The sequence below is a fragment of the Acinonyx jubatus genome, chromosome B3 (genome assembly GCF_027475565.1).
Source record: "Acinonyx jubatus isolate Ajub_Pintada_27869175 chromosome B3, VMU_Ajub_asm_v1.0, whole genome shotgun sequence".
NCBI classification, from domain to species: domain Eukaryota; kingdom Metazoa; phylum Chordata; class Mammalia; order Carnivora; family Felidae; genus Acinonyx; species Acinonyx jubatus.
The window spans coordinates 122,520,477-122,539,215 of record NC_069386.1 but is presented as its reverse complement, the minus strand read 5'-3'; the positions used below and the strand labels follow the sequence as shown (position 1 = coordinate 122,539,215).

The following is an 18,739-nucleotide window of genomic DNA, read 5'->3' as shown; positions in this document are numbered from 1 at the left end:
TTACAGCAAAAGTCTCCTCGTCTGCTTTGCTTTCAACCATCAATGAAGAGCAGGAGGACTCCACTAAAAGATACTTCTTAAATGTCATATACATAGACTTTGTCTTTTTTTCAGAGTTCTTCATTGCACGTTGGCATTGTGTGTTAATCTATAACTGCCTTGACTCTGAGGCAACCAGGACACAAATCCTAAATAGTAAAAGTTTTTAATTTAGCTACCATGTGTGTGTACCTTTACATATATACATGTACATATCTGTAGATATGTGTTCATATGTGTATATGAACAAATACATTTATAGGTGGCTATTATTGATAATGTTAGTTTTTCTTATATGCACACATGCACACACACACACATGCTATTGTATATTTGTATAAGCTTTTTATTTTTCAAAATACTTCTTAGAGATGATCCTATTCTGAACTTCATAATCACTCTGCACAAAGGTTAAATGACCTGCCCAAATTCACACTTACTAAGTGGGAAAGCCAAGCCTAGCAATGAAGTTTCCTGACTCCTAGCCAAGAGTTCTTTCCACTACATCAGCTGTCACTGGTTACCGGGAAGGTGAGGGGAAGAAACTGATTTGGCTTCACTGAAGCTGGGAATTATTCAAAGTGACTGAAATTTCAATAGTGCGGTTATTTTTCAAGTCAGTTGATCCAAAACAGTCCTATTTGTGATTGAGTTAAGTTGTATAGGTGGCCATATATGATAACTTTGATATGTTCTGTCTATGTTATGCTATATTCCACCATCACCTGATGCTCTAATTCTTTTATCACCTATCTTTTTTATTGACTTTATTTTTGACAACTAAGCCATCTCATAGCTATTCATTACACTAGTAATAAAATCACTGACGCAAATACCCTATGCTGAAGGTATGCAAAATTAGAATCTTGAATCATGTTTTACCTCATTTGCCACAATAGTGGCAAAACAATATAATAGACTTCTATTTCCAATACTGACTGCCCTTTAGTAAAAAAAATTTAAAAAGTTTTAATGGAAATCGGAGGTTATGGTATACAAAATTGACACTATTATTTCAAGGTTAAAACTTAGTGAACCATTTTTTTTTAGACATTCTCTTTTGAGACCCTCCATTTTTTAAAATCTAATTTGTGGCTAAGTCTAATAACAGAGATAAGGCAAATTGAAGGGTCTTTAGTTTAGTCAAACACTACTCACTGGCAGAGTTAGTAAAATAAATGGAGAAGTGTTACTTCATTGCAAACCACAGTGTAATCATAATCAAAACCAACCAAGTTGACAATTAAGCATTCTCCATTAGAACTCAAAATACCGTTATCAAGTGAGGAGCAATGGAAAGCCCTTGGAATGATAATGAATATTCAGAGTTCAGCTTGACCCATCAGACTTTTGTCTTCAAAAATCTGTTTGTCCCCTAAGTCCTGCAGGCAATTTTCACAAGTGAAGCCATTTTTTTTTCTTGAAAAAAAAAAGGTAAAACCCTGCATTAGGTGGGGTAGAGACTAAGATGCTATAATAACAACAACAACAAAAACCCCAAATGTAATGGCTTATATAGATAGAAATGTGTTTCTCACATTACAGTCCCGCCGATCCAGGTGGTGAAGTAGATTGACTCCTCTAGGTCATTAAAGGACGCAAGTTCCTTCCTTTCTGCTGCATTACCATTCACTGATGTCATGCTCTTCAGCGTTACCGAACCTGGGTCTCTACCACATCTGTGTGATAGCCCACAGAATAAGGGACAGGGGAGAGTACAGAGCAAGTATTTAAGGAGATGACCCAGAAATGAAAGATATCAATTTCACTCATCTTCCATCTCCCGGAATTTTAGCACAGGAACTTATTTAGCTTCTAGAGATGCTGGGAAATGTAGTCTGCACTGGGAGGCCATGCTTCTAAACAATGGGCTGGAGATAGAAGGTTGGAGTGTGAAGAGGTGGGTTCGTCTATTAAAAGAAAGTGGAGGGCTCTTGGGTGGCTCAGTCTGTTGACTGTCTGACTTTGGCTCAGGTCATGGTCTCATGGCTCGTGAGTCCGAGCCCTGTGTCAGGCTCTGTGCTGACAGCTTGGAGCCTGGAGCCTGCTTTGGATTCTGTGTCTCCCTTTCTCTCTCCCCTCCCCTACTCATGCTCACGCACACTCTCACTCTCTCAAAAATAAACATTAATTTTTTTAAATTTATTTTAAAAAATGTAAAAAATATAAAAGAAAGTGGAAAAGAAGGTATACTGGGAAACATCTAACATTATCTGTCACAGCCACAATATACAAGGTAAAATGTATTTATCCAAGCAGGAATAGAATTAAAACAAATCATTAAAGGTGTTCAAACAAATCAAAAGTGAAGTAATGCTGGTAGTACTTGGGTTATTTAAAAATAATGGTTTTCAAGTTTTCTTAGCGCTACTTCTATGGAGCAAAAGTTACGCAGGCCATCTAGCCTCTGCACAAAGGTTTAGCTATGTACCTGGCTTTGTTTTTAATGAGAAGATATGAAGGTAGTTTCTAATTTTTATATAACACAAATAGATTGAGAGGCATGCCATTTTTTTGGACATTATTGAAAAATAAGCAAACTTTTGTAAGCAAGTTAACTTCTCAAATAATGGAATCTTAACAATTTTAAATTATGTGAAACAGACTCAGTGTTCTCTTTTGTGAGTATGTGTCTGAGTGTGTATGCAATATTTATGAAACCTCCTTAAATAAGATGTACTGACCAGGTTGAGCTAACCTATATTTTCATTCAATGCACATCTATTCACCCCCAATTATGTGCCAATGACTATGTCAGGCCCTGCATAGGGCTTTCAATTCAATCTTCCCAACAAGCCAATGAGATAGGATAGATTTTCCCTATATCACATGTGAGATAATGAAATGTCAAGGTTAGGTAACATGTTCAAGGTCACATAGCAAAGCCTAGTTTTAAATCCTAGTCTCTGCTATTTATTCTATTTCTGTCAGTTTTCTTCATTCAACAAATATTTATCAAGCAACTTCTGTGTCCAGGCAGTAAACTAGATGATTTCATAGGTTTTGCTCCCATTTAACCTCAGGACAATCCCATGAAGTAGATAGTATTTTTCCATTTTGTAGATGACACAGCTGTGGTTCAGCAAAGTGAAGTAACTTACCCAAATTGCAGAGCTCTGAGTACAACAGACAGGATTTGAATCTATAGTGCTGGCCTTTCTACTCAGAATTTGCCTTTCCTCCTATTTTATGAAGTCACTGATTCCACTGGGCTCCCAAGTTAGACACAATGCAGACTCCATTTACTTCCCTCTCTGTATTTCCCATCCACTGCGTTGCCACTGCAACCTTATTGCAGACACATCTCCTATCCACCCTCCAGCCTCACCGGGCCTTTATCATTTGGGGCCCAGAACTGTTAGCTAAGCAGCCTTTCCACAATCAAGTTATACTTACATATTCCAGTGTCCACATTTTCACGGGGTGGTCACTCCCAAGTAAATAAAAGCACCCAGTCACAATTCTGTTCTTAAAATGTTCCATTTGTTCTTTGATCTCCATAGAATAATATCTCAGTTCATTTCTTTGGCATACAAAGTTCTTAATTCAGCTGTGGCCTCATCTCTCATCACTCAGCTCCCACCCAACCTAAATTCTATCCATACTTAATGCTTTGCTAATCTCCAAACCCATCTGCTTTTTTATGCCTCTGTACTTTTTGTACATGATGTTCTTGTGTCCTAGAGTAGCCTTTCCCACTTTTTTCTGCTTACAAAACTTTTACACTTTAAAGAGCTTATTATAAAATTATAGTTACTCCCCGAGTGAAGTTGGTCACACTTCTTTGCTCCCATAGTAATCTGGTGTATCTTAAGTGCTATTATAATTATGTGTACACATGCCTGTCTCATCCAGGCTATGTTCTTCTTGACAGCCAGGACCACCTGGGCCTTGCACAATGCCTGGCACATAATAGCCATTCAGCAAATGTTTAATTGGGGACAGTGGGTAAAAGACTCAGCTGCTATGCTTAGCACAAAGGTAGTTATGACGCAGTGGCCATTTAACAACAAAACAATCAACTGTTTATTGAACACTTATTTTAGAAAAGCTCTGTAGCTTAGTACTCTAATGGGATCAAGAAAGGATAAAATAATCCTTGCCCTTAACTCTTTGACCTAGTTTAAAATTTAAATAAGTATCTGGGCATCTGGGTGGCTCAGACAGTTAAGCGGTCAACTTTGGCTCAGGCCATGATCTCACAGTTAGTGAGTTCCAGCCCCATGTTGAGTTCGGCACTGACAGCTCGGAGCCTGCAGCCTGCTTCGAATTCTGTGTCTCCCTCTCTCTCTCATCCTCCTCTGCTTGCGTGCTCTGTCTCTCTCAAAATAAATAAACATTAAAAAAATTAAGTATCTAAGACTGTCATTTTAGAAATTAGAGCATTCATGTCCCTCCTTAATTGTTTCTATTAGACAGTAAAGTCCATGAAGATGACTTCTGTTTTCATCATTAAGTATTCCTAGTTTCTGTTGTTGTTCACATGGTGGGTGTTCAAAAATCTTTGTTGAAAGATGAATAAATAGTTCGTTTTCAAAAATAAACAGAGCCACAATATTTAAAGTACCATGTCAATAGCATACCTTCTATGGGTACATTTGAAGATAAGATGAAGATAAGGGCAATGAAAGATTTGGGTCAATCTGCGACATAGGAAAGTTGAGGGAAATCTATGGCAGGACTTAGGGGATAATTCTTAAAATTGCTAAAAACTTAAAATTCACAGACACTCAAGATAATGACCATGATTTTAATCTTATAATAGTTTAGAAATGTCTGAAATTCACTACCAGTGACTTTTGCAAAGGCCTAGCATATAACACAGAGATTCTTGTGTTGAAGATATCCATCTTTACAGCAGTTTGTTTACTTTTTTTTTTTTACACGAAGACTTGCCCTATTTGCTGCTTCTGTTCTTTCTTGTAGTGGTTACTGCTTCACTTCTTGCTGGAGGCCTCCATAGGATTTCTTTCTGAGTTGGAAGCAATCTCTCTGATCAACCAATATAATTTTTGCCTCATACAAGTGAGAAGATGAATCACAGAGAGGTTATGTAAGTTGCCCAATTTGTTGGTAATAGAAAATGGTACCAGAAAATAGGCATTTCAAATGTGAGATGGTCTTTTTCCCGTCCCCTATGACACTCAGGCCAATTCTAATTTCAAGTAGATCAAGCCAAAGCATGGAGTGGTAGACATCACTGTGCCCCTCTCTGACAACCTTCTGGATATATCTCATCGTTGCTGTACTACTCTAAATATTTTCTTTCATTATGGTCTTAAAACTGTCTTTTTCAACACATTACCAAGTTCTCGGAGGTGTGATTCTTCAGTCTCTCCAAGGCTATTCTGTATCTTTCTGCACAGAATGGAAGCTTGTGTAACTCTCTTTGTTGTCTTTCTACATACCACTGGAAGATATCCCCATATTTCGGGCTTCCTGCTCATGCAATAAAGACGTGCTTCATGAGACTAAAATCCTAGTACAAACGGTGGTCTTTTCTTCCAGAATAAGCATCGTGCAGTAGATTATATTTCATGTTAATTTTCACACAAATGTCTATAGTAGAGAAAACCATGGTTCCATATGTTGAACTCTACCTTTATTTTTGGCACTTCCTTCAGGCCAGAATTTTACACCGTGGAATATTCAGGTCATAGTAGTCAGTGTAAATACAATGAGGATGTCAGTCATTCTTCCTCTTTTCCTTCTTCTCTTCTTCCCATTCTCCCTTTCTCCTTTCCGTGTTCCCTTTCTTTCTCTCTCTCTCTCTCTCTTTTTGTATTTTACTTACCTAGAAAGAAAGAATTTTCATCTTCTCTGGTAGGCTGAATTCTCTCATTTGTCTGAACTATGCCCAAAGGTATGTGCGGCATAGCTCCATATGGTTAGACTTGTGTGTTTTTCCATCCTGTCTGGCGTGTTAGGTGTTTTGGCCACTTGAGATTGTTGGTGCAATTTATGCAATTATTCCTGGTGTCATTTGTTGTTTTTCTGAAGGTAATCTCAGACCTTCATCTTCCTCTACTGGTTATGGTCTTTTGGTTTGTCTTAATGTTGTTTGATCTTTGTTATTGCTACTTGTTCCAGAATCATATCTTTTTGTCCCTCCCTTTTTTTCATTCCCTCTCTCACTCTGTCATTATCTCTCCTTCCTCCTTTCTTTTCATCCTTCTCATCCTTTTCACTCATTCCCTAATGTAGCCACTTACTAGGTATTTGGGGGTCTATCATTTCCCAGACACTGTGAAGTCAGAGATGAGTACTTTTCCCTCTCCTACAATGGAGAAGAGGAGAACCTAGTTTGTAGGGTTGCTATGAGACATGAGATCTTATGTATAAAATGCTTAGAGGGGCACCTGACTGGATCAGTCATCAGAGCATGCCACTCTTTTTTATTTTTTTAATTTATTCTTAAGTTGGTTAACAAACTCTGTAGTCTTGGCTTCAGAAGTAGAATCCAGTGATTCATCACTTATATACAATACCAAGTGTTCATCCCAACAGGTGCCCTCCTTAATGCCCATCACCTGTTTTCCCCACCCCCATCAAACCTTAGTTTGTTCTCTGTATTTAATGGTCCCTTATGGTTTGCCCCCCTCTCTGTTTTTATCTTCTTGTTCCTACCCTTCCCCTATGATCATCTGTTAAGTTTCTCAGATTCCACATATGAGCAAAATCAGATCATGCCACTCTGGATCTCAGGGTGAGTTCAAGCCCCATGTTGGACGTGGAGCCTACTTAAAGATTAAAAACAATGTAAAATCTTAGAACAAGTATCTGATAGTAAGTACTCTTAGCTATTACTACTATTTTAGTCAAAATAACGTCAGGCATCTTATATGGTACAGATTAGAATTGTCAAGACTGCTTAAATTGTGGCAGTACCTTCTTTATCCTTCTTTTCCAATTCAGTCCCAGTCCTGTGGAAAACCAGGATAACCAGGACCCTTGCTCCAAGCGATTGAATTAAGGGCTCTTTGGTCAGCACAGATGGCTTTCTTATTTTCCTTTCTTCTTGTCTGCTAGGTAAACATGGTTTCTGTAATGTTGTGGTTTGTTTTTTCTGAAGACTACTGTTGTTAATACATTTTTGCCTTAATCTGTTTACAGTCACACTGTTGTCCTTGACTTCATGGTAAACTTTTATGTAACGACAAAGTCACAGCTCATAAGCGATGTTTGAGGCCCAACTATTCAAAAATACCATTATGAATTTCTTTTTTTTTAATTTTTAAAAATGTTATTTTTAAAATTTATATCCAAATCAGTTAGCATATAGTGCAACAATGATTTCAGGAGTAGATTTCTTAATGCCCCTTACCCATTTTGCCCATCCCCCCTCCCACAACCCCTCTAGTAACCCTCTGTTTGTTCTCCATATTTAAGAGTCTCTTATGTTTTGTCCCCTCCCTGTTTTTATATTATTTTTGCTTCCCTTCCCTTATGTTCATCTGTTCTGTGTCTTAAAGTCCTCATATGAGTGAAGTCATATGATTTTTGTCTTTCTCTAATTTCACTTAGCGTAATACCCTCTAGTTCCATCTACATAGTTGTAAATGGCAAGATTTCATTCTTTTTGATTGCTGAGTAATACTCCATTGTATATATACATACCACATCTTCTTTATCCATTCATCCATCGATGGACATTTGGGCTCTTTCCATACCTTGGCTATTGTTGGTGTTGCTATAATCATTGGGGTGCATGTGTCCCTTTGAAACAGCATACCTGTATCCCGTGGATAAACACCTAGTAGTGCAATTGCTGGGTTGTAGGGTAGTTCTATTTTTAATTTTTTTGAGGAACCTCCATACAGTTTTCCAGAGTGGCTGCACCAGCTTGCCTTCCCAGCAGCAATGCAAAAGAGATCCTATTTCTCTGCATCCTCGCCAACATCTGTTGTTGCCTGAGTTGTTAATGTTAGCTATTCTCACAGGTATAAGGTGGTATCTCATTGTGGTTTTGATTTATATTTCTCTGATGATGAGTGATGTTGAGCATTTTTTCATGTGTCGGTTGGCCTCTGGATGTCTTCTTTGGAGAAGTGTCTATTTATGTCTTTTGCTCATTTCTTCACTGGATTACTTGTTTTTTGGGTGTTGAGTTTGATAAGTTCTTTGTAGATTTTGGATACTAACCCCTCATTTGATATATTGTTTGCAAATATCTTCTCCCATTCCATCGGTTGCCTTTTAGTTTTGCTGATTGTTTCCTTCACTGTGCAGTAGCTTTTTATTTTGATGAGGTGCCAATATTTCATTTTTGCTTTTGTTTCTCTTGCCTCTGGAGACTTGTTGAGTAAGAAGTTGCTGCGGCCAAGATCAAAGAGGTTTTTGCCTGCTTTCTCCTCGAGGATTTTGATGGCTTCCTGTCTTACATTGAGGTCTTTCATCCATTTTGAGTTTCTGTTTGTGTATAGTGTCAGAAAGTGGTCCAGGTTCATTCTTCTGCATGTTGCTGTCCAGTTTTCCCAGCACCATTTGCTGAAGAGACTGTCTTTATTCCATTGGATATTCTTTCCTGCTTTGTCAAAGATTAGTTGGCCGTACTTTTGTGTGTCCATTTCTGGGCTCTCTATTCTGTTCCATTGATCTGAGGGTCTGTTCTTGTGCCAGTACCATACTGTCTTGATGATGACAGCTTTGTAGTATAGCTTGAAGTCTGGGATTGTGATGCCTCCTGCTTTGGTTTTCTTTTTCAAGGTTGCTCTGGCTATTCAGGGTCTTTTCTGGTTCCATACAAATTTTAGGATTATTTATTCTAGTTCTGTGAAGAATGCTAGTGTTATTTTGATAGGGATTGCATTGAATATGTAGATTGCTTTGGGTAGTATCGACATTTTAACAATATTTGTTCTTCCTATCCAGGAGCATGGAATCTTTTTCCATTTCTTTGTGTCTTCTTCAATTTCTTTCATAAGCTTTCTATAGTTTTCAGTGTATAGATTTTTCACCTCTTTGGTTAGACTTATTCCTAGGTATTTTATGGTTTTTAATGCAACTGTAAATGGGATCAATTCCTTGATTTCTCTTTCTGTTGCTTCATTGTTGGTGTATAGGAATACAACCAAGTTCTGCACATTGATTTTATATCCTGAAAGTTTGCTGAATTCATGAATCAGTTCTAGCAGTTTTTTGGTGGAATCTTTTAGGTTTTCCATATAGAGTATCATGTCATCTGCAAAGAGCAAAAGTTTGACCTTATCCTGGTTGATTTGGATGCTTTTTATTTCTTTGTGTTGTCTGATTGCTGAGACTAAGACTTCCAATACTATGTTGAATAACAGTGGCAAGAGTGGACATCGCTGTCTTGTCCCTGACCTTAGGGGGAAAGCTCTCAGTTTTTCCCCATTGAGGATGATATTAGCGTTGGGTCTTTGATATATGGCTTTTATGATGTTGAGTATGATCCCTCTATCCCTACTTTCTTGAGGGTTTTTATCAAGAAAGGATGCTGTATTTTGTCAAATGCTTTCTCTGCATCTATTGAAAGGATCATATGGTTCTTGTCCCTTCTTTTATGGATGTGATGTATCACATTGATTGTTTTGCAGATATTGAACAAGCCTTGCATCCCAGGTATAAACCCCACTTGATCGTGGTGAATAATTTTTTTAATGTACTGTTGAAACTGGTTGACTAAATATTTTGTTGAGGATTTTTGCATCCATGTTCATCAGGGAAATTGGTCTATAGTTCTCCTTTTTAGTGGGGTCTCTGTCTGGTTTTGGAATCAGGTAATACTGGCTTCATAGAATCAGTTTGGAAGTTTTCCTTCCATTTCTATTTTTTGGAACAGCTTCAAGAGAATAGGTATTAACTCTTCCTTAAATGTTTGGTAGAATTCCCCTGGAAAGCCATCTGGCCCTGGACTCTTGTTTTTTGGGAGATTTTTGATTACTAATTCGATTCCTTACTGGTTATAGTTCTGTTCCAATTTTCTATTTCTTCCTGTTTCAGTTTTGGTAGTGTATATGTGTCTAGGAATTTGTCCATTTCTTCCAGATTGCCTATTTTATTGGCATATAATTGTTCATAATATTATCTTATTACTGTTTTTATTTCTGTTGTGTTGGTTGTGATCGCTCCTCTTTTATTCTTGATTTTATTTATTTGGGTCCTTTCCTTTTTCTTCTTGATCAAACTGGCTGGTGGTTTATCAATTTTGTTAATTCTTTCAAAGAACCAGCTTCTGGTTTCATTGATCTGTACTACTGCTTTTTTGTTTTTTGTTTTTTGGTTTCAATAGCATTAATTTCTGCTCTAATCTTTATTATTTCCTGCATTCTGCTGGTTTGGGGTTTTATTTGCTGTTCTTTTTCCAGCTGTTTTATGTGTAAGGTTAGATTGTGTATCTGAGACCTTTCTTCCTTCTTTAGGAAGGCCTGGATTGCTATATACTTTCCTCTTATGACTGCCTTTCCTGCGTCCCAGAGGTTTTGGGTTGTGGTGCTAGCATTTTGATTAACTTCCATATACTTTTTAATTTCTTCTTTAACTGCTTGGTTAGTTCATTCTCTAGTAGGATGTTCTTCAGTCTCCAAGTATTTGTTACCTTTCCAAATTTTTTCTTATGGTTGATTTGAAGTTTCATAGTGTTTGAAAATATGCACAGTATAATCTCGATCTTTTTGTACTTGCTGAGGGCTGATTTGTGTCCCAGTATGTGGTCTATTCTGGAGAATGTTCCATGTGCACTGGAGAAGAATGTATATTCTGTTACTTTAGGGTGAAATGTTCTGAATATATCTGTTAAGTCCATCTGGTCCAGTGTGTCATTCAAAGCCATTGTTCCCTTGTTGATTTTTTGATTAGATAATCTGTCCATTGCTGTGAGTGGGATGTTGAATACTATTATGGTATTACTATCAATGTGTTTCTTTATGTTTGTGATTAATTGATTTATATATTTGGATGCTTCACGTTTGGCACATAGATGTTTACAATTATTAGGTCTTCTTGGTGGATAGACCCCTTGAGTATGATATAGTGCCCTTCTTCATCTCTTGCTATAGTCTTTATTTTAAAATCTAGTTTGTCTAATATAAGCATGGCTACTCTGGCTTTCTTTTGTTGACCATCAGCATGATAGATGGTTCTCCATCCCCTTACTTTCAATATGAAGGTACCTTTAGGTCTAAAGTTGGTCTCTTGTACACAGCATATAGATGGGTCTGTTTTCTTACCCATTCTGTTACCCTTTGTCTTTTGATTGGAGCATTGAGTCTATTGACATTTAGAGTGAGTACTGAAAGATATGAAATTATTGCTATTTTGTTGCTTGTAGAGTTAGTTTCTGGTGGTATTCTCTGGTCCTTTATAATCTAGTTGCTTTTGGATCTTATTTATTTATTGATTGATTTTTTTAATCTTTTCTCCCCTCAGAGACCCCCCCTTAAAATTTCTTGCAGGGTTGTTTTAATGGTCACAAACTCCTTTAATTTTTGTTTGTCTGAGAAACTATTTATCTATCCTTCTGTTTTGAATGACAGCCTTGCTGGATAAAGAATTCTTGGCTGCATATTTTTCTGATTCAGCACATTGAATATATCCTGCCACCCCTTTCTGGCTTGCCACGTTTCTGTGGATAGGTCTGCTGCAAACCTGATCTGTCTTCCCTTGTAGGTTAAGGACTTTTTTTTCCCCTTGCTGCTTTCATGATTCTTTCCTTGCCTGAGTATTTTGTGAATTTTACTATGATATGCCTTGCTGATGGTTGGTTTTTGTTGAATCTACTGGGAGTCCTCTGTGCTTCCTGGATTTTGATGTCTGTGTCTTCCCCCAAGTTAGGAAAGTTGTGTGCTACGATTTGCTCCCATAACCCTCTACCCCTATTTCTCTCTCTTCCTCTTCTGAAACCCCTATGATTCTGATGTTCCTTTTTTTTAATTTTTTTTTAACGTTTATTTATTTTTGAGACAGAGAGAGACAGAGCATGAACAGGGGAGGGCCAGAGAGAGAAGGAGACACAGAATCTGAAGCAGGCTCCAGGCTCTGAGCTGTCAGCACAGAGCCCGACGTGGGGCTGGAACTCACAGAGCGCGAGATCATGACCTGAGCCGAAGTCGGATGCTTAACCAACTGAGCCACCCAGGCACCCCAGTGATGTTCCTTTTTAATGAGTCACTGATTTCTCTAATTCTTTAATTGTGCTCTCTTGCCTTAATCTCCCTCTTTTTTTCTGCTTCATTATTCTCCATAAGTTTGTCCGTTATATCACTGATTCTCTGTTCTGCCTCATCCATCTTTGCCGCCCTGGTATCCATTTGAGATTGCAGCCCAGTTATAACATTTTTATTTAATCCTGACTAGCTTTTACTTCTTTTATCTCCGCAGAAAGGGATTCTAATCTATTTTTGACTCCAGCTAGTATTCTTATTATCATGATTGTAAATTCTGGTTCAGACATCTTGCTTTTATCTGTGTTAGTTAAGTCCCTGGCTGTCGTTTCTTTGTGCTCTTTCTTTTGGGGTGAATTCCTTTGTTTCATAATTTTGAAGGAAGAAAAGGAATTAATGAGGTAAAAAAATTAAAATTAAAAAATATTAAAATTAAAAATATTAAAATTAAAAAATTGAAAAAAACACACACAAAATCAAATAAGTGATGCTAGATTCTAGGTGTGTTTTGGTCTGGGTGTTGAAAGGGGTTTGATAGATTAGAGAAAAAAAGGGGAAAGAAAAAAAAGAAAATCGTTTGAAAATTTGAAAAAATGAATACACTGAAGTAGACTAAAATGAAATGATAGAAGTAAAATAGAACTTGAGAAAATTTACACAAAAGTAAAAAATATACTAAAAAAAGGTAAAGAAAAAGATTTTTAATAAAAATTAAAAATAAAAGTGAATTTTTTCTTTTTCTGTATTCAAGAAAAAGAAATGAAAAAAAGGAAAAAAAAGAATGAAAGAAATAAAATTGAATAGACGGACCAGTGAACAGACTGAAATACGACTGAAATTACTTTGTTTTCTCCTAGGAGTCAAACTATGAAGCACTTTATAGTCCTTAAACTAAGCAGGCAGAGAGACTTATGCTTCTGAAGAGCGAGGCTGGCCCAGTTGGGCGGGGCTTAGTGTAACAGCTCCGTTCTTCACTAGATGGCACTGTTTAGCTTACTGGGGTGGATTGTTGTGGGGCTTGTTGGTGCGTATGCTAATGCGCTGGAGCAGTGAAAATGGCATCACCCAGCTACTCAGTCTCTAGTATTAGAACTCTGTTCTCCCTGATCAGCAATCATGCACCCGTCCTTTGTCTTCAGCTTCCATCCACTCCATGCTTTTACACAGTCCGTGACCAAGCCCTAGGCGGCACCTCCCTCCTGAGTTTTGTCTCAGATGCGGCTGTTTTTCCCAAGTCCTTACTTCTGACGGACTGGGGCTTTGACCTGTTCTGCCCCTCTGTGGGAGGGTCTCACCTAGTAATGGCCAAGTGCTGGCCGCAACCAGGAATGTTTGTGGGACTGTGCTGCTGCTGATGCCCAGAGACTGCAGCCGGGTGCCAGCCCACCTCAGAAAAAGTTCACGAGATATTGTAGCAGCAGCATTTCAGGGACTATGGAAAATCACAACACACATCTGACACCAGACTTCATGCTTAATGATCTTGTTCCAGACTAGCGAATGTGGTTGTTCTCTTGGGTCCACTGGGGCCTTGCCTTTGGGGACCTACACAGCCTCTACTAGGTGTCCTCCCAGCAGTGGAACCACTTCTCCCCATGTGGGCTGAAGAACCCCGTACTCCGCTCTGCTCCTGGGGATTCACCCTTCTCACCAGAGCACCACCAGGTATTGAGCTGCTGAGTTTCAGACTCTGCACTCCCTGTGTTTATAGTCTTAATGAAATTTAAACCCTCTCCTTTCTCCCTTTTTAGTTCAGTCCCTGAGGCTGTTTCCACTTTTCCATTTTCTCTCCAGCTGCTTTTGGGGGGGTGTTCCCCATATTCTCCATCCCACCCCCCGTCTCCATCCTCTCTCCATACGCAAAAGTAGCTCCCTGCCCTCCGCAGCTTGTCTCTCCCCCAGTTCACTTCTGCGTGCTGCATACCTGCTGGATTCTGTGGTTCAGGTTGTGCAGATTGTTGTGTTAATCCTCAGATCAGTTTTTTAGGTGTGCAGGATGGTTTCATGTTGGTCTGGCTATATTTCATGGATGCAAGACACACGGAAAACTTCCATGCTGTTCCACCATCTTGGCTCCTCCCCTTTACAATCTCTCATGAATTTCTTTAAGCCACCTTTACTTTTTCCATATTACTTAAAGTCCATGAGAATTTTCCTTTTTTCCTTCTCTTTTTCCAACAACTCATGTGGATGGACATCTCTATGTTGTCAAGCTTTTAAATTTACCTCTTAGTTGACACCTTCCTCATACATATTTTAAATATATGTTACAAAGTTCTCATGTCTTGAACTGCCTTCAAATATCTTTTATCTGCTTGCTGGTATAGGTAACTTTTTCCCCCTACTGTTGTATAACTAATTTCTAAGCTTTGGAAGACATGATTTCAGCCTCACACTTGTGTGAACAGAAGAGAAACTTTTTAAATTTCACATGGCTCCACCTCTCTCTTTGTACATCCATTCATTTTCCTGATTCATTACTTTTTTTAATGTGTATTCCAAACATTTTCCTGATTCATTAACTTTTTAAAATGTGTATTCCAAAGACATTGTCATCTTAATACTATTTAAAGAGCTACTTTTAAAAGCTTGTGCCCCTCCTATGTTTTTATACTTCTCTGAATTTTTAGCAGTTTCCTAGAGACAGAGCTCATATCTCTTTCCAATTTTCATATTTTTCCCCAGAAAGAAGGGAGGGGAATATGAAATTCCAAACTTTTTGTTTTGACCAGCTACAGTTGAATTTATATCTGAGGGCTTTTCCAATTTAGATCTCAGGTCCTGTTAACTTCCTGGAACAATGAAGCTTAACCTCTTCTTGGGACCTGGGCACCATGCCTTCCTCTTCATATTCACATTTGTTGTTGTGCTAAAGGAACATCCACTTATTCTTCTTCTCTCAGAGCTAGACCTCTAGCAGTTGGTATTTGTAGACTTTTTTCTTTGCATTTCATGTTGCTTTTTGTACTTTTTTGACTTTAATGACCCTATAAAGATTTCTTTTGAATATTTTCCCCCATCTGCTTTGATTCCTCTTTCTGCATTGCCTGTCTATCCCAGGCTGAGTTACTCCTATCCCTACAATAATTCCACCTTTCACCCATTCCGCAGGTACTTATTGAACGCCTACTGTATGCTACTGTATACACAGCCTTAGGGATGCAAGATTAAACAATGCAGCTGGGCTCTCTGTTCCCATGGAGTTTTCATTTTAGTTTGGAAGACAAACAAATAAATGAATAATATAATTTCAGATAATGACATACGCTATGAAGAAAATAATGGAGAGGAGAGCTGGGTTTAGGTGAGCATGCAAGTTTTTTTTTAATGGGATGATGAAGGTCTCTCTGAGAAAGTAACTGAGTTGAGAATAGGATGAAATAAGAATTGAGAGAAGAGCATTCCAGGCAGAGCGAAAAACAAGAATGTAGACCTGGAGGTGGGAAAGAGCTGTTTAAAGAACAGAAAGCAGGCTATTGTGGCTATAACAGAGCTGGGCAGGGTAAGAAGCACAGGAAAAAGAAAAAGGGAAAGTGGAGAAGTGGAAAGAAATCATATCATACAGGATGCTGTGGTCCTTTGTCCTGGGTGCCCCTGTAGACTTGCCTATAGAAGGCTGTAAGCCTTGGTACAGATTTCGGATATATTCTAAGGGTTATAGGAGGCTACCAGGTAATTTTGAGCCAAGGAATAATAATATATGAGTTAAAAGGTAGGTCACTTTGGCAAATGTGTAAGAATAGACTGTGAAGAGAAAGAGTAGAAGCAAGAGGACCAGTTGGTGGCTACTGTTTTTAGTTAGGATGGTGTTTTGTTTTGTTGAATTCAAGGGACCCAAACTGGTTTATAGAACATAACTGTTTCATATATAAGAAGTCCATGAGCAAGGTAGACTCCAAGGTTGGTTATTTCAGCACCTCCATGATATTGTCAGAGATGCCCTCTACCATCCCTGGATTTCACATCATCCTCATGCTAGTCAGGATAGTTGCTGTATCTCTGAGCTTTACATCCCAAGATGATCAAGTCTGGAGGTAGGAGAGAAATGAGCACATCATATGGCAATTTCTTAGCAAGTGTCCTGTCTTCTTAACTTGTGCCATACCTCTTTGGCCAGAATTGGGTACTCCTGAATCCATCACTGGATTCAGTGTGAAATTATCAGTATTTGCCTGGGCCAATGATTTGGGGATGGTATGGATAATGGGGAGTCAGTCAGCCCCTACTGCTGCAGTCCAGAGAGAAATACATACCAAATGCATAGCCTAATATGTGGTATACAGCAAGTCCTCAAACAAAACTAAACCCAAACCAACCAAACAAACCCTCCTCCCCTTCTTTGGACATTTCAGAAAAACTGATATTCCCCTGGAGGCATTTCTGTTTCCAAATAGGTTCTTCCTGTCTGTATGGTAGCAAGAAGATATTCAACTAACTCTCCAAGTTTTCTTTTATTTGAATGTCTTTCCTATACTCTGTGAAGTTTATAGATGAGAACTGTGTTGGACTTTACAACCATCCTAGGAAGTAGGTATACTTAAATCTATTTTGCAGACCAAAATCTGGGCCTGATTAAACTGATGAAGGTCACACAGCAGTTTTTGCCTTTCTCCAAAGTTGGTGTACATTCTTCTATAATTTTGAGAGTAAAATAAAATGTATGGCCATTGTTAAATCTGCATACATGAGTCTTTCTAAAGGATTCTGAATAGGTAGTTTGCCTAGGTCTTGATAGCTGGATCTCATTTTTAGCTTCCAAGGGCTCACAGGCAATATGAAAAGCAATAATCTTCAAATTGAACAAATAAAGATCAGAAGTGATATATCACCTAGAAGCAGACTCCAGAGGCGGATCTCTTCTATTTGACAACTCACATGTAATAAAGACAGTGCCTAATTATTTTAAAAATACTTTGGTGTGAGGAGGATGTTGTTTTGTGGTTGTTGAGTTGATAATCTTTTCTGAAAGGGTTATTAAGAAAGACAAAATCAACAAAAATACACTGTTTCTACCTGAAGGCAAGTTCTTTTTTCCACTCAGTTTGAGGTTTTGTCTTTGAGTTTTTAACCTCTGCCTCAGTGTGTACTTTGCTCAGATATTGACCAAACCATAGCTGCTGAGATGTGAAATTAGGTGATTTAAAGATTCACTTCTGATTCCCAAGATATGCTCCAGGGCATACAGTGATGTGCTTTAGGGCATAAAATGATCTCAAGCTGGGGCGAAGGGGGGAAAAAATCTCTACAGTAACAATAAATATTGCATGGTGGCAAGATGGTTAGAAAATTATGTTCTTAAAATTTTTCTGAGAACCTACACTTTTCATAAAATCAGGTTAAGGCAGGAAACTAAACTATATCAATTGTTGACGTAATTATATCCTGAAAACTCTAACTTATTTAATATGTTGTAAATTGCTCTCAATGGTTCAAAGATGAAATTCACTTTGTTTTTTGTTTTCTTTTTTTCTAAACTAGTTTGGTATCAATGTGTGGAGTTAAAAATAAATATAAAACCTCTGGGAGATTTTTGGTACACACAGATTTTAATTTGTCCATGGTAATGAGGGGGAAAGGAGAGATGGTAGCTCTTGAATGCCCATGTCTAAAGAATGGAGTATTGGTATAGAAAACAAGATAATTCTACCAAGGCTTTGATTGATCTGTCATTTGCATAATCAGGAGTAAAGGACAGTCTTAAGAGTATAGTCTTCCAAATAACTTTTATCTGTGTAACCAGAAAACAATGAAACATTGACTCAATGCTTCCTGAACATGTTCCTTTCTACCCTCTGGCAGAGCTTCTAATAAGTGAACTGATCAGAAAACAGTGGGGGAAAGTAGGCAGAAAGAGAAACAAGGAATCTGGGTTAATTTCCAAACTGAATAATCAGCTTCCTACTAAAAAAAAGGAATTGGCAAGGCTGTATGGAAGGTTCCATGATTCCTTCATTCCCATTGTGACAGAAGTATGTGAGCTGGCAAGAGAGACCTGCAAATACTATGGATAAACCTAATCATTTCTCAAAGGCTCCCATTTAACTCACTATAATTTAAGATTACATAGCCCTACTTGCCCTGCATACATCCCCTTCTGTGTTGAGTCTACAACTTTGCTTGAGAACCTAACAACTCTCACTTTGAATGGTGTATTAACATGGAGTCCTTTGTAGTTGGTGACACACTTGGGGATTTGCAAGATTGGCCCAGGGAAAAAAATCTGTCTTCCCTCCTTGAATCTTGGAAAAACTTGGCCACTATCCCAGTGGCCCATATCCCCTGATTCCCTATTCCAGCATTCTTTTTATGATTCAAAAAAAAAAAAAGTCCTGCTTGTTTGTGTTGCTCCAGGGTGGTGCAAAGCAAAAACCTGGATGAAACTCATGGGCTTGTATCCCAAACAACCTAGATACTATCCAAGACAGCAGAGATTATTTGAGTCTTTAGAAAAACTTCAGAGCCTCTATTAATATACTGATTTTACATATGAGGAAATGGGACTCAGAGAGCTTAAGTGACTTGCCCAACTTCACACAGTAAGTGTCAGAGCCAGGATTTGTACACAGATTGGTTTGATG

The 18,739-nt window shown here is 38.2% G+C and overlaps 1 long non-coding RNA gene across 2 annotated transcripts in view; it reads right to left on the bottom strand.

Annotated features, from left to right (window-relative positions):
- LOC106983583 (uncharacterized) overlaps window positions 1-1,841 on the bottom strand; it is a 94,027-nt gene extending 92,186 nt beyond the window's left edge. The window contains exon 1 of one of the 2 annotated variants that reach the window (XR_001431538.3): window positions 1,313-1,841. This is a non-coding gene — a long non-coding RNA (uncharacterized LOC106983583). The remainder of the gene's footprint in view (window positions 1-1,312) is intronic. The other variant, XR_008299571.1, reaches the window with a different exon arrangement.
- Between the last annotated feature and the right edge of the window lie 16,898 nt (window positions 1,842-18,739).